We start from the raw sequence: 24,233 nt of genomic DNA, 5'->3' as shown, positions 1-24,233 counted from the left end.
ATGGCCAACCGTCTTCAGAAACATCTCTGCCTCTGACAGTACAAGCAGGGCAGAGCCATCATGGCTGGTAGCCATTTAGCCTTCTCCTCTGTGAATTTGTCCAATCCTCTTTTAATGCCATCCATGTTGGTGGCCACCCCTGCTTGATCAGAGTCACGGGAACCTCCTTGCACCCCAGAGCCTGGACTGAGTCTCTGAATAAATGCCAACTCCAAGATTCAGCTCTACAGGACAAGGGATTGGGCTAAAGCCCAGCTTGCATCATGGTGCATTCCTCCTTTCTAACATTTACTCGGGAGTAAGCTCCCTTCAATACAGCGGCACTTGCTTCGGGGTAAACAATGCAATAAATCCTCTTCCCACTTCCTACACCTCCCAAGGTTCTGGCCAAGGAGAGGAAAGTTAAATGACTGACAACAAGGCAAAATAAATTAAAAAATTGTCCAGCATTTATTCATCCAATGTCCTTTTGGGTCAGCAGCCATCTCTGACTTTATGCCCCCTTCCCCTCCAAATGTTTTGGACTTCTTTCTATATCTATCTATCTATCTATCTATCTATCTATCTATCTATCTATCTATCTATCTATCTATCTATCTAATCTATCACATTTACACCCCCAGGAGCTCAAGACAGCATACATGGTCCCCCCCCCCACTCTCATTTAACTCCCACAACAACCTTGTGAGGTAGATTAGGCTGTTAGGCTGGATGGGAGAGGATTTGAACCCAGGTTTCCCAGGTCCTAATCTGGCCCTCTAATCACTACACCATCCTGGCTCAATTGCCAGGCTGGCTAGAACGGATGAGAATTGGGGGATCAAAACATCCGGAAGGCTAAGCTGCTTCAGAGTAGAAGCTTCTTACAGTTAAAATGATTTCAGCCACGATTCTTACATTATCTTATGCATTTTTAAAAAAAAAATATGTAACGCATCGTTTTCTTTCCCCTTCAAGGTGGCGTGCCTGGTTTCCTCCCCCCCCCCCTTCCATTATATCATCACAAGAACCCTGTGAGGTAGGCTAGGCTGACAAGCAGCGCCTGCCCCCCCCCCCAACATGGTCACCCAGTGAGCTTCCTGGCTGGGCCGGGATTCGAACTCTGGTCTCCCAGTCGGACATTCTGAGCAGGAGACCATGCGGGCGCTAGAACTCCCACCGTGGCTGACCATTGGATTCGCTTGCTGGGGGAGGGGGGGTTGGGAGTTGGGGTCCAAAACCAGAGCACGAGGTGGGGGGGGGGCTGTATAGGAGCATGGCTATATAGTTCCGAAGCCGCCGCCGCCCCCACTTTCCTCTTTCGATCTCTCACAAAGTTTCTAGGTCGGTGGCCGGACTGGGCAGGAGAGACAGGGAGGGTGGGTGGCCGCTGGCCGCAGGGTCTCCTGCTCCCTTACCTGTCTCTCCCTGCGCGAAGGCAGCCAGCCCAGGTGAGGCGAGCGACCGTTCCTCTGTTCTCCTGGACTGCAGCAGCAGCAGCCGCCGCGCCTTAAGCGCTCTCCTCTCCGCGCCCGTCGATCCTCCGCGGCTGGCTCTCCAGCGCCGCCTGGCCGCCCCCTCGCGGGCATAGGCGACCGGCCAGCGGGAGGGAAAGACGGGTGTCTGGACCCCCAAATCTAAGAGGGAATGAAAGCAAGAAGAGGGCGCCGGAGGTCGAGAGCCGGTGCCGATTTAACCGACGGTCGGGTCGGTTTCTACGCCGCGCCCATCGCCTGGTCTTTGGATCTCTGGAGTTAGAAGCCCTCCCACCGGCGCCGCTCCTCCGCTTCAGCGGAGGCGCTTGTCCCGGGATAGCCTCGATCCTGAGCACGTTGCTTCGCGAGGAAGCCTCGAGGGGACGGGCCGTCTCGGCGGGGCTTTCCTTCTGAGCAGAGACGCCTAAAGCTGGAGCCGTCCAGCCGCAATACTAAATGCTCCGTTCCCTTTATCTTCACGGAGCCCATAGGCGGCGCCGGAGAACGGGCGGGGGGGCCAAGCGCCCCCACAGCAAAGAGCTCGCTCCTTCACTCCCCCCCCTCCATTGCTGAACTCCTGTCATAGACAAATCCTGTTATTTTCTTTCAGGGATCTTAACACATGAGGCACAGTTCGCCTAGCTAGAAATATACTTTCTCCCTTCTTTGCCCTCCATTATTATTATTATTATTATTATTATTATTATTATTATTATTATTATTATTATTATTTACTGGTGCCGCCACTAAGTAAGCCCCGTTGAATTCAGTAGAACTTACTTCCGTGTAAACGCTCATCAGAAGAGACTGCGAAGCTGGGGGGAAACTGGATCCGGCTCCCCCCCCCAAATATATTTTTTTCGCCCCCACCTCCTCTGAAACATGCCCCCCTCCCTCGTTTAGGTCGAGGGGGAAAGCGTTGGTTTTCCAGGTTCACCTGTCTGGCTTTGCAGCCCCCTCAAAGCTCCAGCTAGAAATCGCTCTCCGCCCCCCCCCCGGCCCCCGTTAATTCTCGGCGCTCTGTATCCGTAGCACGATCTCAGCGCCTCTCTCGCTCTCTCGGCAAAGCAGCTGGCCAATTCAGCCGGCATACAAAGAAGCTGCCTCGAGTCCAGCGATAGTAAAGGGAGATTTTTAATTTTTTTTTAAGGAAGAGGAGGAGGAGGAGGGGAGAGAGACAGTAATAAAATCCTGGCGTGGACAAAAGGGCAAGGAAGAAGCATTTGCGGTGATCAAAGCCAACCATCTCACCAGGTGTGTAAGAGATCAAGATCAGGGAACATCCGGATTTGTTTGGGGGTGGGGGTGCGTGCAGCGTAGAACTCCTACATCCGAATTATTCTTATTTATACTTATTAAATAACATGCTATACATGAGATACGATTTGTCGTGGCACTTTTTAAAAAATTAAACCGCCTTGGATGCCTGGGCAGAAAGGCGGTATAGAAACGAGATGAAATGAATTCATTCATTCATTCATTCATTTCGTTTTATTTCCTTTCGTTTCCATACCGCCTTTCTTCCAAGGCATGCAAGGCCATATTTCGGAGTGGGTGGGAAGGAAGGGGAGCAAGCTAAACGGAGGAGAGATGACGAAGGTGCAAAACTCCCGCCCTCACCTCAGACTGCAAATTCACACCAGCACCAGTACATTGAAATAAGGGGCATGTGAGGAAGCCAAACCTGGTTCCACAGAAGGGACGGCTGTTGTTTCAGAGAGCAGGCCTAAATGACCTCGGATATCTTGAGTTTTATATTAGCCAGCAGGCTGCAAGCTTTGAAAAGGCACAGAGAACTCCGCCTGAAGAAGAGGCCTGTTCAATCCGGAAGGTGTTTTTATCTGATAGAGATCAACAAAGTAACCACGGTCCGTTCAGTGCGTGAAGTGAGGGGCAAGCTAAGCTTCCCTGCGCCGAACGCACCCTAGACCAGACTCTGTTCACACGTGGCCACTGGTTCCAGTTCGCCACCGTATCCCCCGCTCTCCCCTATCCCTGCATTGGCTAGGCGGCCCTTTGGGTCCCTTGGCATTGCAATCAGAGGCAAGAAGCTAAGCGGGTTGGACTAGATGATCCTGGGGTGTCCCTCCCAACACTGCAGCTCTGTGGTTCTTGAGATGCGCACCGGCAAGCCCCGAGCCCTGGAAGCTGCTCCCTTTTCATTCTAGCTTTAACCGAATTGTCAAATGCTGCACTTTTGCCTTTTGCATCTCATCTCCAACCCCAGGAGTCTTGTCTGCCTGCCAATTTACGATCCCTCCTTATGCATCTGAAGGAGTGGACTCTGGCCCGCGACAGCCCAGGCCGTCATAAATATCCTCCTCCAGGCGTCACGGGACTGTTCGGGTTTTTCCTGCGGCAATCAGAGCTCGGCCTTCTCTGGAAGCTGCTCCGTTTTAAAGAGGCGACCTCACACACCGGGAGTCCCCACACGGCATATGGAAATCCAAAGCCATCCCTGATTGAAGGGGAACGGGTGGGGAAAAAGACGGGATACTTTCCTTCTGCGTGGTTTTTTTAAAAAAACCAATCTGATTGCCAGGCTGTAACAACCGCAGGGAGAACTAATGCATATGAAGCGAGTCTTCAACAGCATCCTCCAGCTTTTCACGCAGCTCAATCCTGGGCATGTTTACTCAGAAGTAACGCTGGGGGCCTAGATCCTGGGAGGAATCGAATTCGATGGGTTTTCATTTCTGAGTAGGATAGGATCGCACTCTGTCCCTATGCCTACTCATCAGGCAGTAAACCAGGACCGTTGACCAGGAAAAGCGTAGGGGGGTGGTGGCTTACTTGCGAGTAAAATTTTTGCTGGTGCAACTTAGAGTCATAAAATCGTAGAGCTGGGAGGGGCATCTAATCCAACCCCCGGCAATGCCGGCATCGCAGCAAAAGAATCTCTGACAGATGGTCACTCAACTTCTGTTTAAAAACCTTCAGCGAAGGAGAGTCCACCACCCTCAGAAAGTTCTTAATGTTTAGTACGAATCTCCTTTCTTGCTACTGGAATCCATTGGTTCGGGTCCTGGGCTCTGGAGAAGCAGAAAACAAGCTTGCTTCGTCTGAAAGCCTTTCAGATATTTGAAGATGGCTATCATATAAGCAATGACAAACCTAGACAGCATCTTAAAAAGCGGAGACATCACCTTGCCAACAAAGGTCCGTATAGTTAAAGCTATGGTTTTCCCAGTAGTGATGTATGGAAGTGAGAGCTGGACCATAAAGAAGGCTGATCGCCGAAGAATGGATGCTTTTGAATCATGGTGCTGGAGGAGACTCTTGAGAGTCCCATGGACTGGACTCTTGAGAGTCCCTGGAAAAGACCCTGATGTTGGGAAAGATTGAGGTCACAAGGAGAAGGGGATGACAGAGGACGAGATAGTTGGGCAGTGTTCTCGAAGCTACCAGCATGAGTTTGACCAAACTGTGGGAGGTAGTGGAAGACAGGAGTGTCTGGCGTGCTCTGGTCCAGGGGGTCACGAAGAGGCGGACACGACTAAACGACTAAACAACAACAACAACGTCATATAAGCTCTCAGCAGGCTGGACACACTCAACTCCCTCAACCGCTCCTCATAAGACTTGGTTTCCAGACCCTTGATCATCTTGATAGAAATACCCTTCTGGACACGGTACTCCAGGTGGGGTTTGACCAGTGGCGTAGGGTGGGGGGTGCAGGGGGGGCCGGCCGCACCGGGCGCAACATCTGGGGGTTAGGGTTAGGGGGCGCAAATTACTTGCCTTGCCCCGGGTGCTGACAACCCACGCTACGCCACTGGGTTTGACATAGATGGGGCCACCACACGTGCCCATAGGGTCCCTACAGGTGACGGTGTGGGTCAGTGGGTTTCTGCAGCCATCAGCAGAAAGCCCTAGATGTCTAAGGTAGCAGCAGGACCCTGGAATGCGGGTTCGGATCCTAGGTACGTTTACTCCGAGGCAACTGGCAAGCACTGCGTTCACGGAGACCCCCCCAGGGCAGCCAGACATCCAACTCAGCGGGGTTTCCCCCACTTCCCTTCCAAAGGATGCCTGGAGATTCGGCTGTGTGTGTGTTTTAGGACCACGGCCGTGCGCAGCCCGATCCTAACGCGCGTTTACTCGGAAGTAAGAAGCCAAAGGAGCTTCTAGCTCGTCAGAAATCCTTTAAAATCCCACACGTGGAGGAACGGAGAGAGACGATAGGGAACAGATGTGAAGCTGCCTTATATTGGCTATTGGTCTATCTAGACCCTGGATTGAACCTGGAACCTTCTGAATGCGAAGCAGGTGTTTTCCCACTAGGCTACGGTTCCTTCCCAAAAGAGGAGGCTGTGTGTTCTGAAATTAGCAGGTAACTTGTAAGTTTCAGCCTCGCTGCCTCCCTTTCTCCTCCCTTAGTCCTCTGACCATCTCTTCCGGTTGGGCAGACTTGGAATAGCGTCGTTTCCTGTCTCACGCCCCATAAACTCTCGGATTTGTGGAGCGTGGTTTTTTGGTTGAGTTTTTATGGGATGTTTCTTGGCTACAGTCGCCACTTTGGGGAAGCAGCAAGGCGAGAGAGGCTGTAAAACTGTCTCAAGGCAAACGAACCTGACAACATAATATTTTTCTTTCTCCACCTCACTGAAGGATCTCGCGTTTCTCCCAGCGCGGCTGCCTTCCCCCCCCCCGCCCCCCGGGTGCCTAATAGGCCTTTGCAAGAAAGAAGACGAAGAGTCAACCCCAAAGAGCTTGCCCCGTTTTCTTGTCGGAAGTGTTCTCGGCGGGTCAAAGAAAACCACTGATAGTTCCCACCTCAATTGTAATCCCATGGTCTTCAACAGGTCTCCTCGTTTAGGAATCGCCTTCCCTTTAATTGGAGAGCCGGAGGTCATTGATCTGGAGTGATTTGATAATCAGTTTGCTGTCTGCGAGGTTTCTTTTCCTGAAACTGCAAACTTGGGAAAGAAGGCCTGGTTCACACGTACATATCCATCACTGGGCAAGAGCGTCAATTGCACGTGTGAATGGGAGCCATCACTGATAAGGCTTTCATAACAGGATTATCTGAAACGCAATGGTGTTTTCTTTTCACACATTCTGCTTCCTGCCAAGCCTCAAGTGTTGAAGAATGGAGTGACGTTTTGCACGTGTGAACACTCGCCTTTGATCAAAAGCAGGCCCACGGCATAAGTCCCAAAATTCACAGACACATACAGAGAGACTGCGACCTGAGTACTTCCCTGCTTACCCACCCCCGCATTGTATCCGGTTTCTGTTTCTTTCTGCCCAGTCTTTCCCCTTTAACATGGGGCAAGTTCACACGTGTATGACCATCACTTGATGAATGCAACACACAACCCTCTGCCCCTACATGTGCGAAAGGCTCATTGCTGCTGAACCTTTCCTCGCACCTAGAGCTTTCCAGTAGGGTCGGTTCACACGTTCGAGTGCGCTCGCCCGTACATCGCGTGTCTGCTGCTGAACATATTGTCGGGTCACAGACCGGTTTTATCAATGAGAAGGGCCGTAGGCGAGGAGCAGAGCCTCCGCCCCGCATGCGAGAAGGAAGATCCCAAGCTCACTCTCTCTCCAGAGAGAGCTGGAAGAGACTCGTGTTTGTCCTTCCTTTCAGAGGATATTTGGGGGATGCGTCGACTTAATTGAAAATGCGCCTGTACCGGCATCAGCTCTTTCGGGTGCCTGGAATAGATGTCATTTATATACAGCGATGGCAACTCCGTTCCCCTTTTGCTTGGAAACATTGGATTCAATTTATATTAATGATCTCTTTATTCACCACTGCAAACTTTTAAATATTTCATGCGATGCAAGCGGGCAGCGAACTGCGTCGAGCGAATAGGGAGGAAGGAGGCGCCCCGCGGCCCTCGGCGTCAATGTGGTCGCGGTGGAAGGAGGGGCCCCTGTCGCTACAAGAAAGGCCAAATCGTCAGGACTCGAGGCGGGAGGATTTCGCCCCGAGGTCGTGGCCGTCTGGAGCTGCCGCACGCTGGGTTTGTTTGACAGCGGGAGCCGGGGACCCAGACGGCGCCTGGGGAGGCTTTTGGCGGCGGAACCAACCCAGTCGAATGGCTCAGCTTTGGAGGAAATGATCGCCCCTTGGACGCGAGCCCTCGGGATCTCGAAAGGCGGGGAAGGGCTGCTGCGTTCCCACGTTCGCCTCCCGTCCCGTGAAGGCTGCAGCCTCCAGTGTATTGTGTGGACAAGCCAACGGATCAGGGATCAGTGGTCTCGTCAGGAGATACCCTTTGGCGGGGGGAGAGATTTGGGACCGAAATGACCAAGACAATAACTCCCACAACTGCTTCAAAACTGATTTGCCAGGTTGAGAAGTGAGGCCAACAGCGTAGTGTAGTGGCTAGAGCGCTGGGCTAGGACTTGGGAGGTAAAGGTAAAGGGACCCCTGTCCATTAGGTCCAGTCGTGGCCGACTCTGGGGTTGTGGCGCTCATCTCGCTTTACTGACCGAGGGAGCCAGCGTACAGCTTCCGGGTCATGTGGCCAGCATGACTAAGCCGCTTCTGGCGAACCAGAGCAGCGCACGGAAACGCCATTTACCTTCCTGCCGGAGTGGTACCTATTTATCTACTTGTACTTTGACGTGCTTTCAAACTGCTAGGTTGGGCAGGAGCAGGGACCGAGCAACGGGAGCTCACCCTGTTGCGGGGATTCGAACCGCCGACCTTCTGATCGGCAAGCCCTAGGCTCTGTGGTTTAACCCACAGTGCCACCCACGTCCCTTAAGACTTGGGAGACCAGGGTTCAAATCCCCACTTGGCCATGGAGCTCGCTGGGCCAGCTGCTGTCTCTCAGCCTAACCTACCTCACAGGGTTGTTGTGAAGATACAATGGAGAGGGGAAGAGCCATGTAGGTCACCTTCTTGGAGGAAATTTCAGTGGGATACATGTGTAGTAATAACAATATACCCATTGCCATTTGGAATAGTCTTCACCATCCCAGTGTGCTCTAGATGTTTTGGACTACAACTCCCATAAGCCTCAGCCACCTGGTTAGGGCTGATGAGAGTTGTAGTCCAAAACATTTAGAGCACACCAGGTTTGGTGAAGGCTGGGAGATGGATAGCTGTAAGACTATGAAACTAACAATCTAAAATCACATAATTTCCCCCACGCTAAATTGTGGAACTAGCTCCCACAGGAGGCAGTGCTGAACACCAACTTTGATGGCTTTCAAAGAGAATTGGAGAAACTCATGGAGGACAAGGCTATCAGTGGGTACCAACCAGGATGTAGCTTTGTCTCCTTCTTTGGAGGTCTTTAAGCAGAGGCTTGACAACCATATGTCAGGAGTGCTCTGATGGTGTTTCCTGCTTGGCAGGGGGTTGGACTCGATGGCCCTTGTGGTCTCTTCCAACTCTATGATTCTATGATTCTCCCTCCCTGGTTAGAGGCAGTAAATCAGGGGTAGGCAACCTAAGGCCCGGGGGCCGTATGCGGCCCAATCGTTTTCTCAATCCGGCCAGCGGACGGTCCAGGAATCAGCGTGTTTTTACATGAGTAGAATGTGTCCTTTTATTTAAAATGCATCTCTGGGTTATTTGTGGGGCATAGGAATTCGTTCATTTTTTTCTTCAAAATATAGTCCGGCCCCCCACAAGGTCTGAGGAGTGGTGGACCATCCCTTGGCTGAAAAAGGTTGCTGACCCCTGCAGTAAATGCTTATGAATATCAGTTGCTGGAAGCTGCAAAAGGGGAGATTGCTCTTGTGCAATCTCTTGCTTGCGAATTTCCAACATGTTTCTGGTTGGCCACTGTGCCACCAGCAGGCTGTTCCTCCTTCATTGGAGGCTTCTATTATTTGTTGTTGTTGTTGTTAGAATTTATATGCCGCCCTATACCTGGAGGTCTCAGGGTGGTTCACAGAAAAGATCAACATAAAAGCCACAATATATATAATCAAAATAAAACAACAACCCAATAGCACACTCCCCCCCAAAGAAGGAGACACATTTGAAAAGGGCATAGGTTTCTAAGCAGAGGTTGGGTGGCTATCTGTCATGGATGCTATAGCTGAGGTTCCTGTATTGCAGGGTGTTGTACTAGATGATGCCTTCCAATTCTACAATTCTATGATTTTTTTCCTAGAGTGGGAAGTTCTTACCCAGGCATAGGCAACCTTCAGTCCTCCAGATGTTTTGGCCTACAACTCCCATGATCCCTAGCTAACAGGACCAGTGGTCAGGGATTATGGGAATTGTAGTCCAAAACATCTGGAGGGCTGAAGGTTTCCTATGCCTGTTCTTACCCATTCTTCTGAGTGGGTCCATAGACTTCTGCCTCACTGACCTGCCAGGATCCTACTTCTCATAATGGCCAGTCAGATGCTTCTGGTAGAGTATATGCTTATAGACCTCACTCCTCCTCCTCAAGTTTGTTTAATAACCCTCTCCCTCTTCAAGCCAGTGGTTCTCACCACAACCTTCAGCAGGAGAATTTTCAGATGTTTGGGGCTACAATTCCCATAATCCCTGACCACTGGTCCTGTTAGCTAAGGATCATGGGAGTTGTAGGCCACAGTTGTGGTGTGGTGTGAGTCTCAAAGGAAATGCTCTTCAGGGGTGTCACGTTCACACATTCAGCTGGTTGTCACCAATGTTGAGATACCAATGCAGGCATGGCTGGTTGATCTCAACAGGACTCTACCTCCTGGGTCTCAAACACCAGACTTTTGCAAGCTGGTGCCTTGCAGAAGGTCTGGAGTCCAAATCACATCAGACCCAGCCAGCATGGCCAATGGTCAGGGATGATGGAGCTGGAGGGTACCAACTTGGGGAAACCTCCTCCTCACCTACACCTGTGTCACTGTGTATCATAGGTATGGATCTGGAACTTCCATATCTGGATGCTTAAGGAGACAATCCTATGTTTCTGATTTTACCAACTGGTGGTCAGTCAAAGGTGCTCAAGCTTACCTGAATGGTTCCTCAATCCGAAAAAGCAAACAAGAATTGTATGTTCATTGGATGTGTGTGTGAACAAGTATGATGCCTGAATGTCCAAGGGACCTTTTGGATCAGAAGGTGGTATGGAGGGTGGTACTGCCAGTCTCCAAAGAAAAATTAGGAGCTTAGATGGAACATAGGAATCTACCTTATACCATTCTACATCATCCCATTCCTGTATCTTGCTCAGTATTATCTACACTGACTGGCAGCCTCTCTCAAGGGTTTCGGGCAAGAGTCTTTCTCTCAGTCCTATCTGAAAATGACACGGATTGAACCCGGGGCTTCTGCACACAAAGCAGATGCTCCATCATTGAATTAAAAAAAGGTAAAGGACCCCTGACCATTAAGTCCAGTCGTGACCAACTCTGGGGTTGCGGCGCTCATCTCGCTTTATTGGCTGAGGGAGCTGGCGTACAGTCATGTGGCCAGCATGACTAAGCCACTTCTGGTGAACCAGAGCAGCGCACGGAAACACCATTTACCTTCCCGCTGGAGTGGTACCTATTTATCTACTTGCACTTTGACGTGCTTTCAAACTGCTAGGTTGGCAGGAGCTGGGTCTGAGCAACGGGAGCTCACCCCATTGCGGGGATTCGAACCACCAACCTTCTGATCAGCAAGTCCTAGGCTTTGTGGTTTAACCCACAGCGCCACCCGCTTCCCAATATCACTGAATTATAGCCCTTCCCAAATGAATAAAGAGATTTACTTTGGGAGTGGGTGATGGTGTTGTGGTTGGTAAGCATTTCTCAGTGGCCGTGCTAGAAGCACCCATAGAAAGCTGGAGCCTACAGAGGGGAAGGTAACCCCAAATGTCTCAAAACACAGAAGGGAGACTGAAAGGTTATTCCCCCCTCCATGAGAATTAACAGAAGGAGGGTGCCATGCCTACTATTTACTCCAATGAAGTTCCTTCATAGCAAAACTTCCATGGTTCAATAGAAAGCACTTGCACACACTGTTGGAAACAGATTGATTGAGGCAGTCCTCCCCAACCTGATGCCATCCAAATGTCTTAGACTACAACTCCCATCATCCCCGGCTAGCACTACCAATAGTCAGTGGTGATGGGATTTGGAGTCCAACTGGAGGGCCACAGGTTCCCCATTCCTGCTGAAATGCAGGTCTACAGGTGCTGTCCAAGATTTGAGTGCTGAATGACTCCTTCTTCTGAGATCTGTCGGACACTTTCTTCCACCACCAGATATTGTTGGACTCCAACTCCCAACAGCCCCAGCCAGCACAGCAGATGGTCACCAGTGATGAGAGTTGTAGTCTGAAACATCTGGTGAGCACCAGCTTGGAGAAGGTTGGGTTTGGGCTTGGGAATGTGGAGGGGATGTCCTCAGGGGGGCGCTGTCAGCTATACTTATTTTTGTCCTCAGCAACTTGGGCATCTCCAATGGAAACAAGCGAACTTGGATATGGGAGACCTAAATCCAGTAGAGAATCTGGGTTTCTGGACAGGTCACACACATAGCTGTGTGCACCAGTTGGGACTTGCAGGTGAACGTGTGAACAGGTGGCAGTCCAAAAGATCTGTTCGATGTGATGTCAGGTTTTGAATACTTAACGCTGTACTGTTTTTAACACTTGATTGGGAGCCGCCCAGAGTGGCTGGGGAAACTCAGCCAGATGGGCGGGGTAATAATAATAATAATAATAATAATAATAATAATAATAATAATAATAATAATAATATATTTTATAATTAATTATTATTTATTTTATAATTTATTATTATTATTTTATAATTTATTATTATTATTTATTACATTTATATACCACCTTTCTTCCATCATGGAACTCAAAGTAACATACATGGATTCCCAAGTGGAAGCCTTGATAGCTCAGTTGATAGAAAGAGCATCAGACTTTTAAATTGTGGTTCAAGTCTTTGTTTGGATGGATTCTGTTTTGGGAAGATCTGTACCTCAGTGGCAGAGCATCTGCTTTGCATGAAGAAGGTCCCATGTTCAGTTCCCAGTAGCAGATCCAGGTAGGGCTGGGAATGTTCCCTGCTTGAAATCCTGGAGAGCTGCTGCCAGTTAGTGTAGGCAGTCCTGAGCTAGATGGACCATGACTTGGTATTAGGCAGCTTCCTATCCTATCTTCTATGTGGTCTCCTGTCCAAGAAGTGTCCAGACCTCAAATCTACATAGCTTCCTCAAGGTGGCTACCCAATGCACCTTCAAACCATATCTGAAGGCAATTGGCTGTAGAAATAACAACAGAAGAACATGAAGCTCCAGCTGGGTGAAGGATTCTGCCTTGGCTCACCATCACATTTCAAACTTGATTAAAATCTCAGCAGTACTTACACAGGCAAAGAGCAGCCCTGAACATATAGTCTATATAGTCTTCTTCAACCTCCCCAGATGTTCTTGGACTACATCTTCCCTACTCATCTTAGATCAGGGATGATGGGAATTGTGGTCCAGCAATATTTGGGAGCCCAAGATTGATGAACACAGAGGTAGACAACATCATAGTGACTTCCATTTGAAAAGCACAGCAACACATAGAAGGGGGCAGAAGTTATGTGAAACTTCTGCCTGACCCATGATGGCTGTTTCTCACATAATAATAATAATAATAATAATAATAATAATAATAATAATAATAATAATAATAATAATAATAATAATAATAATTTACTATTTATACCCCGCCCATCTGGCTGAGTTTCCCCAGCCACTCTGGGCGGCTTCCAATCAAGTGTTAAAAACAATACAGCATTAAATATTAAAAACTTCCCTAAACAGGGCTGCCTTCAGATGTCTTTTAAAGAGAAGATAGCTGCTTATTTCCTTGACATCTGGTGGGAGGGCATTCCACAGGGCAGGCGCCACTACCGAGAAGGCCCTCTGTCTGGTTCCCTGTAACCTCACTTCTCGCAATGAGGGAACCACCAGAAGGCCCTCAGTGCTGGATCTCAGTGTCCGGGCTGAACGATGGGGGTGGAGAAGCTCCTTCAGGTATACAGGACATTCACACGTTGTTGGAGTCACAGAGATACAAAATCAAATTCACTTGGCCTTTTTCAAATTGCTCCCACCCCTGGTATAAAAATCAGGAATTCAGTAATATACAGAGGTGCAATGAGATCACAGAACAATGATTGCAGAGTGCTGTCCAAATCAGTCCTAGAGATGATTCACATGTGCATGTCCATCACTGACTGCATCTCCACCCAATGACTTCCTTAAAGGGAGTGAAAGGCGGGATATCAAATCCAAACTCTTCTTTATACGTGAGTGAGCTGTCATAAAACAAGCACTACATCCAGACTTTCATATGCCCCCAGATCGCTTTAAATTCAATCCTCTCCAGTGGAGTTAGTTCACACATTGAACTGTCAGCCGTCAAGTGTATCCAGCTCCTAAATCATGAGAGATCTAGTGATGTAACACGCACCTGTGGACTAAATCACGGCTGCCTCCCTCAAATATTTAAGCTTTGCGTCGTTATTCTCGTGGAAGGATTCAGGTTTAGACATAAAATGAACCCTTCATTCAGGGAAAGCTATCAGGATAAATTAAATCATTTGCTGCCCTTCATTGTTGCTGTATCCAAGGCCTTGCTGTGTAAAGACTGTGTGCTCACCTTGTCCAATAGCAGAGCCGGCTCTGAAATGTGTGGCAGCATAACTGTGGTCCACAGTGACCCCAGAGCTAAGAATAGAAAGGCTTCCTAGTGCAACTGGCACATTGTTGTGAAACTGACTGGCATTGGGGTGGGCAGACAGTGGCATTGAAAGTAGTCTCCAGAAAAGCAGGTGACAAGAATACCAGGAGCAAACATTCAGAAGTGGAAGACGGATCCAGCTAGGCAGATCTGGGATCCTGTCCCTCATCTTTTAAAGAACCAAGATTACCTGGAGAAGCTGAAGGAGACTTTAGTACCTCTGCTAGACTCGCTGCCAGAGGCTCACCCCTCTCGCTTCTTGCCCTTCGGGAACAGGGTGAGATGTTGCTAAAAGGTATTCTGATTTCTGACATTCCCAAAGAGAGATCAGTAACCTGCCAGTCAGACTGCCCATGCTCTCCCTCTCTTTCTTTATCTGGCTCATGTAAACAAGATGATCCCTGAAGGAAGGAGCACTTCACGCAGTTACACAAAGAGGAACAGTTGTTACCGTACGCTATGGACCCAAAGTCCATATTAGGGTGATACCTTTCTTAGGCCAAGCATAATGTCCTATAATAGTAGGCCAGCTTTCAAGTTGCTCAGAACTCTTCCTCATGCCACTAGATGTTTTTTTTAAAAGTAAATGAGTGAGGGGTGGGGTGGAATAAGGCTGTTGGTATTAGCTAAACTATTAGCTAAATAGCCATTGCTCTCTTCCTCTGTCTTAAAAAAAAATTAGTCTGCTGAAGAGTGCTGGGGAACTCAGAAGCTTGCACACTATTATGTAACATTTTGCTTGGCCGCAATATGGATTCATATGGGCTTTTGACTCCTGTGGAGCATAACAGTCATGACAGCGTGGAAAAAAGAATCTATTTTGTATTAGGATCATAGGAAGCTGCCTTATCCTTGAGGTCAGATCTTTGGCCTGTCTAGCTCAGTATTGTGGCTCTCTGGGTTTCAAGCAAGAGTCTCTCCCAGCCTAGGGCATGGAACATTCTGTATGCCAAGCAGATGCTCTACCTCCAAACTATGGTGCTGCTTCTGAAAATAAAATTTCCAGTCCTCATGGCTCTGGATACAGGGCTGAATTGCGTGGGAAGCTTCCATGCATCCGGTCAAGCCTACATTGTCTACACTGACTGGCAGCGTCTCTCCAGTGACTCAGACAGGGGTTTCTCGCAGCCCTACCGGAGGATTGAAACTGGAGTTTTCTGCATGCGGCCCTTCCCTCGCCCCCCTTTCCTCCTTCATTTTTGTCTTCACCCGCATTTAAAGCTTCTAGGGCAGAAACAAACACACAAAAGGGGAGGCAATCGATTCACGTTTTCTCTCCCGCATCTATATTGGGGGGAAATGGGGCCAGGCTAGAGGGAGAAGCAGAGGCTTGCAACAGACTCACTAGCCCACTGGAAGCCGCTTCCCCCAAACTTTCCACTGCCCTCTTGGTTTCTCGCTCCAGCAGGAAGGAGGAACAGGACCCAAACTAGCCCTGGCTGTACTGTCAGCGGCTCCTAGTCTTGGGTACAGGAGACGGGCTGCGAGATGCGACTTAGCTGACGGAGGACCGAACCTGCCTCGCTCTATCCGGACACTGGACCCACCAGAAGGATCGGTTTAGCGGGATCGCTTGCACTGTACATACAACACACACCCTATAGAGGCAGGGTTGGAGCTGGTGATTTGCAGAATTGTTATACATAGGATGCTTTTGGGATGGGGAAGGGGGTGATCAAAGCGCTTGAGCCAGTCAGAGAGGCAAAGGCCACCCTGATCTGAGGCTTGACTCCGCGTCGCTCTCCCTACGGGGATGAATGTAAACCCTTTCCTTTCTACGGAAGGCAGAGGGAAGCGGCTGGACCCTAAATCTGCACAGCGCAGCCCATGAGAATCACGTCTGCTCATCTGCGCATAACCTCATCCAGGTCGAATTTTTGGAGCATTGCAGAATGGGACAGAATGACGGGAGCCCGTGTGTGTGTGTGTGTGTGTGTGTGTGTGTGCTCTCACTACCACTGAGGCCATTTCTTAGCTGAGTCACGAATTGCAATCCATAGGCACATGGGAACCTGCTTTGTCAGTATAAAGGCCATCGGCCCATCTAGTTCACTCGGACTGGCAGCAGCATTCCAGAGTTTCAGGCAGGAAGCCTCTCCCTGTCTTCTCTACACATGCTGGGGTTGAACCCGGGAGTTTCTGAAGACCAGGAAAGCACAACTTCTGAGAGGGGCAGTCTGAGTTAGAGAAGGACTCGACAGGATAGTTCAGGCCTGTTTGTTTGGCGAGGAGTCTGCATAACCTTTACTCATCCAAGGCACCGATTGCCCCACCAGCTGGGAGCGGCTCCCCAGGGGCTCAGGCGAGGTCCTCTCCGAGGACCGCCTGGAGATAGGCTCGAACCTGGAACTTCCTGCATGCCAAGCAGACGCTCTACCGCCGAGCCACGTCCCTTTCCTGAATTCAGCGAAAGCCTTTGCAGAGCCCATTGGCTCTGCATTCTTTGGAGGATGACGGAATCGCTAAGTTCTATGGGATGCAATCTGTGGCACAGCTGAACACATACGAAGCTATCCATCTGTGCAACTGGCGGCCCGCTGCTGCGCGTGCCTTGCGAGTCCAGGGCGAGTCAACCAGACAGACTCGTAGCCACGGTGTAATAAGCTGCTCTCTCTCTCTCTCTCTCTCTCTCTCTCTCTCTCTCTCTCTCTCTCTCTCTCTCTCTCCCTCTCCCCATATGTTCTGGGGCGCGAGGGAAAGAGGGCAGCGTTTCCCTCCCTCTCCATTTCCCGTTTCTGCCAGCCTTTTGCAGCCCAGCTGGGGGGTGGGCTTGGGTAGGCCGCCCTGTTGGCTCGACTTCATTCAAATGCAATCAAGGATCTTTGGCAAAAGCTCCGCTGGATGTCGAACAATAGCCGCCTTGATTGGCAAGTTCCTCTGTGTTTATCATTAATTCTGTGGAACTCTACGGCAACATCTGTCATTTTAATTAAAGCTGCAATACAGACACCGGGCTAAGCATCGTACGCCAATGTATAGATATCATATATATGTATTTGGGCAACAACCGAGAACCGACCACACGCAAGACATTTAGAGGGAGACGTAAAACGCACCCGGGAGCCACCGGACCCAATCGGGGGCTGACCAGCTGTCCGTGTCTCAACTTTGGACCGTCCATCACCAAGAACCCCTCTCTCCTTCGGCACGATTTCACCGCCCCCAGCAGAATCGATTAGGGGAAAGGGGTAACTTTGCCAAGGACGAGAGAGGATTTTAAAATATCTACCTGTGCTTTTTCTTCTTCTTTTTTTAAACCGGCTATAACTCTCCTCTGGCCTCGTTTCAATCAGCTCTGCATATTGCTGGCTCGATGTACGCAGGAGAGGATGTGAAGCCCGTCTCTGGACTGGAAGGAGAGCGGCAGAAGGGGGTCTGCGCGCGCGCTTCTTAGCTAGCGGGGCCGTTAGGGCCGGACTTTGGGGCAGATGTCCAGGCCTCCATTCAGCAGACTGGGGAGGCGGGGAGGCGGTGCTCATGCGCAGCAGGGCCGGCTCTTGCCACATTTCTAAGCAAGGGAGGAAGTAAGACTTCGAAGCATTTAAAGCGGATGATGGGGGTGAACAAGGCCGTGATCCAGAGTGTAACATGACCTACGGCACCGGGGAATTTAATCAAGACTAGGTGTGTGTCGGGTCCACTGCAAAAAGGAAGCCCATATTTATTTATTTATTTAATTAAATTAAATTTATTTATTTATTTTGTTTTGGGTTTTTTTTTAAGTGCGCGTGAGGAGTGTTGTACGGGAACACCTTGAGCTCACAGCAAGTTGCCAAGGTGAGGGGAATGAGCGGTCCTCTGAGCGGCTGGGAAAGCAGCGATCCTGGGACACAAGCCCGATTCTTGAGCCGCTTCATTCATTCTTACAGGGGGGAATGAAGTGGCTTGAGAATGGCTGAAGCTTAAACGGATTGTGGATCGAGGCTGACTGGCCATCTGCGGATGGCGGTTGGAGCGGTGTGGAAATGAATGAATATAGGTCAGTCGTTAATTTCCACACCGAGTGTCCTTTGGAAGCTTTTTCTAGTGGCTTTAACCCACCCGTATTCGACCCAACTCGGTTCAGTCACCTGGCTTACTCGGCAAGGAGCGCGATTCACACTGGACGTGCTCAGAGACACACAGACCTGGAGTTACTACATTCCTAAGCAAGATCAGCTTGGAACCTAAACATTCCTGGAGGACAGAGAAAAGAAACGTTTGCGTTCAAAGTCCACGGGCGGAGTGGGGCGGAGAGACAGAGAGAGCGGGGGAGGGGGTCTGTTCATGCCCTCCTATGAGCTTTCCAGAAGTGTCTGGCTATCCATTCTCGGTGACACAACATTGGGGTGGGGGCTTGTTTCTCGTGTTGGATCAGGTTCCGGAGCACAGTCATAGGTGAAGTTAAAGCCTGATGCTAATCAAGGAAAGCCCATTAAAGAATTTTTAAAAATCTAAAGCAAAATACATTGTTACTACTACTATTATTATCATCAGCATCATTTTCCTCCATTTATACCCTGCCTTTCTCCAGTCCTGAAACTCAAGACGACGTGCATGTGGTCTCCTGGCTCCCCCTCATCCAGACACTGCCCAGAACGAGAGCGGCTTAGATTCAAGGAAGGAGATGGCCTCGTGAGCCTTCAGACCCGGGAAATCTAGCCGATAGGACTCGAGAGCTAAGCTCTGGGAGTGCCTCGTTCTCTTGGTCTCTCTCTCTCTCTCCCTCCACTTTGACAATCAGGGTCATTAATCATTTTCGACAAGTTCTACAGCCACCAGTAAACAGCTTTATCCAAGGCGCAAGTTAACCTGTCAGGGAGATTTCAAGCGACGGTTCGGAGCCAGTCACCCGGGCAAAGAAACACACATACTTGCGGGGGCCTCCTTCGCCCTAGGAACACTTCCTCTTCTTCTTTCTTTAACCACCAGTACCCTCCCGACTTTCTAGGACAGACAACAACCTCAGGACCCCCTCCCCCGCGACCAATCAAGGACGTCTCATCCACCCAGCAATTTTTTGATTCCGGACTGAAACCTGGGTCGATCTGTTACGTCCGATAGTCCCGATGCCTTTGAGTTGTAGACGAAACCGGCAGTGGTGCCTCGATGTGGCCGGTTCCTTCCCCTTTCCAGAGACACCGGGATTGCAAGGTTAGCTCCGGGGCCAGGACGGCTCGTCGTCCCCCGTCCCCCCCGCAACAGTTGCATTAACTTCCCATTAAGGGACGAGGCTACTTTAGGACTTAGAATGGGGAAACCGGACGCCAAGAGAAGAAGGGTGGGCGTCGAAAGCAAGACCGAGAAAGGAGAAAAGTGAAATATTTGTACTGTGGGGATTAAAGTGATCTACCTTTAAGAGAAATTGGGAGAGCGGTCGAGAACGGTGGAGTCTTTTATTCGCATCGGTGAGCTGTCCGCTCCCCGCTGGTGCTGAAACCGGCCCACTTCGCGAAGAGTCTCTGCGCGCTTGGGTGCCAGCACCTACAGAGCAGCTCCTCCCTCCCTCTCTCCTGGTTCCCTCCGGGGATGGGTTGGGGAGGAGTGGGGAGCTTTGGTTAAGCTCCCAGCTCGCCCCAGCTGCACCCAGAGCCGCCCTGTACCCCAATGTCCCAACCAGCCCACGGCAAGGCGCAGAAAAGTTTTGGGCGACCCGCAGAGAGTCAGGCGCCACCTTCCCAGCTTGTGTGTCCAAGGAGGCAAGTTTGGACCCAGAAGGAGAGGAGAGGTTGCGGGGGACCCCGAACCCTTTATTACACCCCCAACACATTCCGTCCATGGAGCGTCCAGGAAAGGTCCAGGGTGGGAGTGGGAGAGCAGCACAGAAAGGCTTAGCACTGGAAACATCTGTCACGGGATGATTGGGGGGGGGGGGAGAGAATCCAGGGCAAGGAACAGAAGTGGCTGGAGGCTGAAGATGGTGTGTGTGCTGTTTGTGCGTGTTTCAATCTGCAAATGAATGCCTAGAGTAGGTGGGTTTGGGCGGCGTGTGCCCCTCAGGCTCAACTGATACAGGAGGATCACGATCTGGCAGAGAGGAGATCCACGGGGGACCCATCCTGCACCCCCTCCTCTCTGCTTAAGGCAATACTACTCATAATCCTAGCGGTTGACATCTCCCGTTCAGCTATTGCGGCGCCGGTGGAGGTTGCGGGGGGGGGGGAGAGAAAGACGAGCTATATATATATATATATATATACACACACACACCTTCCGAGCTGAAGCCGGAGCTTCGCCTCCCGCCAGGCTTACCTACCTGCCTCCGGCATGGAAGGAAGAAGGAAAGGAGCGGCTCTCCAGCCCCGACGCCCTCTTGAAGCACGACTGGGAGGACCCGATGGGCGGCCAGCCTCGCTCGCTCGCTCGCTCTCCGGTGCTGCGCCTCCGCCTCTTTGCTCGCTCGCTCGCTCTCTTGCGCGCTCCCCCTCTCTCTCAGCTCCCCTCCCAAAGCGTCCTCTCCCGGCAGGCAGCCTCTCTCTGTCCCCCTCCTCCTCAGACAAATCCTTTGGCGGCCTGAGAGAGAGAGAGAGAAGGAGCGAGAGCCGCAGCTTCTCCCTTCGGCCGCCCTCACTGCGTCAAGGAGCCGGCAGAGAGCTCGCCACCATCCCGGTCGGAGGCGAAGCGAAGGAGCCCGACCAGTCTGTGGATCCCGGAGCGCCGCCTCGCCTTGAAGGATTCCCGGGAGACGCTGAGGGTGGGGCGGGGGGAGATCAGAGCTGGAGGGGGGGCAGTCAGCCTTTCTCTCTTCCCTCCTCCTCTCAGTTCTTCTTCTTTCTCTCTTCTTTTGCTGTTGGAGAGGCCCCAAGGGGGAGGGGACGGCCGCCGCTTACGGAGAGAGTCAGGCAGAGGGAAGAGCGAGCGAGAGATTCCGTCTGGTTGCAAGCCCGATCAAAGGTTTAATGTAGGAGTCCACCGAGTGGGAAGGCGGTGGGGAGGAGGGAGGGGCTGAAGAGAGACTCGTGTGTGTGTGTGTGTGAATGGATGGGTGGAAGGGGAGGGGAGGAAGAAGAGGGTGTGTGCAGCTCCTTCGCCGGGGAGATCCAATGGAAGTTAAAGCCTTCGAAGCGTCTCTGAGCTGATTGTTTGGCGAGGAGAACCGAGCCGTCAACGGGAGGCGGCAGCGGAGCCAGCGAGCAAATCGCCTTCCACGGGGAAACCCCCCTCCCCCAATCCGCGACCCCCCTCCTTCCTTCCTTCCTTCCTTCCTTCCTTCCTTCCTTCCTTCCTTCCTTCCTTCCTTCCTTCCTTCCTTCCTTCCTTCCCCTATTGAATCAGTCACTCCAACAAAGAACCGCTGCAAACTTGGATTATTATATTTTTTTAAAAGATTCTTCAGCCAGGCCTTCGATCTCTCTCCAGCTGAATATTGAGGATGTGGGGGAGGAATAGGGAAAATGAAACAATAGACTGAGGGAGGCATTGCACGCGCGCGCGCGCACACACGCGCTTTTAATCGCTTACTTCCTGGGAAAATTTCTTGAAGGAAACTTTACGCACATCTATTTCCATTCATTCAAGTTGGGAGGGGAGCCGGCAGATACAGCGCTGGTCTTTAACAGGGAATAATGCACCCACGCACCCACCCCGCGCACGAAAACATGGCACCTTTGTACCCATCACTCTGCCTCCAGCCCCGCACCCTAAAAAACCCACGCTGCTTCCTCTGTGCCGAAGGTAAAAGCCCACAGCCCCCTAGAGGCCTCTTCAGCGAGTCGGCCGTCGGTCCCCATTAAAGAACCGTCTCTAGCTATTTGTATGCAAATATCTTCCGGTAGCATTTCATTTCTTATAATTGTGTGCGTGCGTGCGTGCGTGTGTGTGTGTGTGTGAGAGAGAGAGAGAGAGAGAGAGAGAGAGAGAGAGAGAGAGATGCTCAGCAAGAGTGCTACAGAAGCTGAACCACTTCTTGATTCTGAGGGCAAGGATGGGGACCCCTTGTGGTCCTCCAAACGTTCTTAGAGTGCCATCGTCATCCCTGACCACTGGTCTTGCTGCCCGGGGGCTGAGGGGAGCTGGGAGTTCAGTAATACCTAGAGGTGGGTGTTATAGGTTCCCCCGTCCGTGGCTTAGAGGGTTCTGATCCCGCCTGTCCGGGCTCCTACTCAGCCCAGCCGCCCTTGGTAAGCTCACAAAATCAAGGGAGTGGTTGTTTAAGTAACACGCTAAGGAAACGCTCTGATTCATCGCCAGGAGCTTCTGCGGACAACGGTTTGCAGGAAGCGGGCAGAGGAGCCGATAGCTCTCGATGGGGGGAGGGGGGCCACAGGAGAAGCTGAGGGGCAGTGGAAGAATCTGGCTGCAAGTTATCAAGGTGAGGGCGCGAGATAAAGTTAACTACATTTATCTGAGCACCACTGAGCAAACACTGGCTATGCCCCTGGTATTCTGGCCTGGGTGAGTCAATCGTTTGAATAATACATAGACAAATATAATCGATAGTCTTGCGTAAGCTACATTATTCAATCTGTATATCCTCCCGTCTCTTGTCTTCCATGGGACTCCGTTTATGAGCTGCCCGCCGTCGAAGGCAAAGCACTGGGGTGCACTGACCTATCCAACTGCATGGGAAGTGACCCCACCTTGTCCTTTATCAGTTCTCCTGATAAACCACTCCTTCCGGTATCTTAAGAACATCAGAAGAGGCCCAAGGCCAAGCAACGTTCAGCATCCTGCTTCCCACAGGGCCGGTCTAGATGCCTTGATGCCCTCAGCTGGTATTCAGAAATAAACAGCTAAGAATATAAGAAATGAGATCAGACTGAGAGTCTAGCATCTCGCTTCTCTCAATGGCCAACTAGGTTCTCCAGAAAGCCCACAGGTAGGACACGGAGGGAGTAGCCCTCACCCAAGTGGTACAGCCCTCACCCGGTGATGTCCAACCTTTGAACTGGGAGGTTCAATTTAGCTGCCAGGGCTGTCATAGGCATTGTGTTGACAGACATTCTCTCGCCTGCCCTCCTACATTCCTCTTTCTCCATGAATGCCTCTAACTCCCTGACCTTAAAGCCATCTTGTGGCAGTGAGTTCCACAGATTATCTGTGCTTTTGGAGAAGCAAGTCAGTTTCACTGAAAATAAATGTGATGCCCACCTTTCCTTTCTCTAAACTACCCTCACCCCTTGCCCATTTATTCATCTATTGGCTTTTTCTCAAAGACAATATGCACTGACCTCTTGGCCATTCTCCTTGCCCTTGCCCTTTCCCTCTCCCTTTATCAGACCCCTGCGCCACTGCAGCTGCTTGAGCCTGAGCATAATGAAGTTTATTTGAGCATAGGACAAAAGGGCCATGGCTTAGTGGAAGAGCATGTTCTTTGCATGTAAATGTTTAATGCCTGGCATGTCTAGGTAGGGATAAGAGGCACGCTACCTGAAATCCTAGAGTGAAGCTGCTGCTATTCATAGGAACATGGGAAGAACTTTGTAGTAAGTCAGATCACTGGTTCATCCAGCTCAGTACAGTATTGTTTACTCAATGATGGGTAGAGGCTCTCCAGAATTCTCTTCCACCCGTACCTGGAGATGCCAGGGAACGAACCTGGGACCTTCTGCATACAAAGCATGTGGGATGTAATCCACTGAGAGCAGTCAAGTTCAACATTCCTTGTTTTCCTAGAGTGGACATGCAGGGGAATGTTTGGTCCATCCAGTCGAAACTTCCTGTTCCTCCTGGCCTGGAGCATCCTTCCTTTCATGTGACTGGTGGGTGGGTGTGTAAAAGGGCAAGCCATGCAGCCACTCTCTTTCTTTTTAATCTTCCTTTCGTCCTGCAAACTTCCCAGACTGCTAGCTGCAGTCACTAGGTCAGCCCACATATGGGACAAACCTGTTTGTATATGCTTGTAACTTTAAGCCTTAAAAGCCTTTAAGCCTTTCTTTTTATTGCTGATGAATAGGACTGTGGTGCCTTTATTCTTTTAGGAGGGATTCAAGGGGTCTTACCAGGAAAATATTAGAACACAATCTGGACAAGCCAGATTGAATTGCGTATTGTCTTAAGGAACTCACACGAGTCTGCAACTAGTTTTCTGCTGTGCATGAGAAGGGGAATGTAAACTCTGCAAAGTAAAGGCACTTGCTAGCGCAAGTTAGGAAGGACATTAATAAACAATATATCCTTTCCTGCCACCCTGAACATTCCCACAAAGCAGATGTTTTGCCTCTGAG

General features: G+C 50.6%; 1 protein-coding gene across 4 annotated transcripts in view; it reads right to left on the bottom strand.

Moving 5' to 3' along the window:
- The window catches only part of ELFN1 (extracellular leucine rich repeat and fibronectin type III domain containing 1), a 262,151-nt gene extending 241,074 nt beyond the window's left edge, over positions 1 to 21,077 (bottom strand). Inside the window, exon 1 of one of the 4 annotated variants that reach the window (XM_081169479.1) lies at positions 20,320 to 21,077. The gene's annotated coding sequence lies outside the window, so the exon portion shown is untranslated. Of the gene's footprint in view, positions 1 to 1,397; positions 1,937 to 2,234; positions 2,321 to 20,319 lie in introns of those variants that run through there. The other 3 variants (XM_081169477.1, XM_081169480.1, XM_081169478.1) reach the window with 3 other exon arrangements.
- Between the last annotated feature and the right edge of the window lie 3,156 nt (positions 21,078 to 24,233).

Source organism: Podarcis bocagei (assembly GCF_964188305.1).
Source record: "Podarcis bocagei genome assembly, chromosome: 14".
Classification (NCBI taxonomy): Eukaryota; Metazoa; Chordata; class Lepidosauria; order Squamata; family Lacertidae; genus Podarcis; species Podarcis bocagei.
The sequence above is the reverse complement of the archived record's forward strand: the minus strand, read 5'-3'. Positions and strand labels throughout refer to the sequence as shown.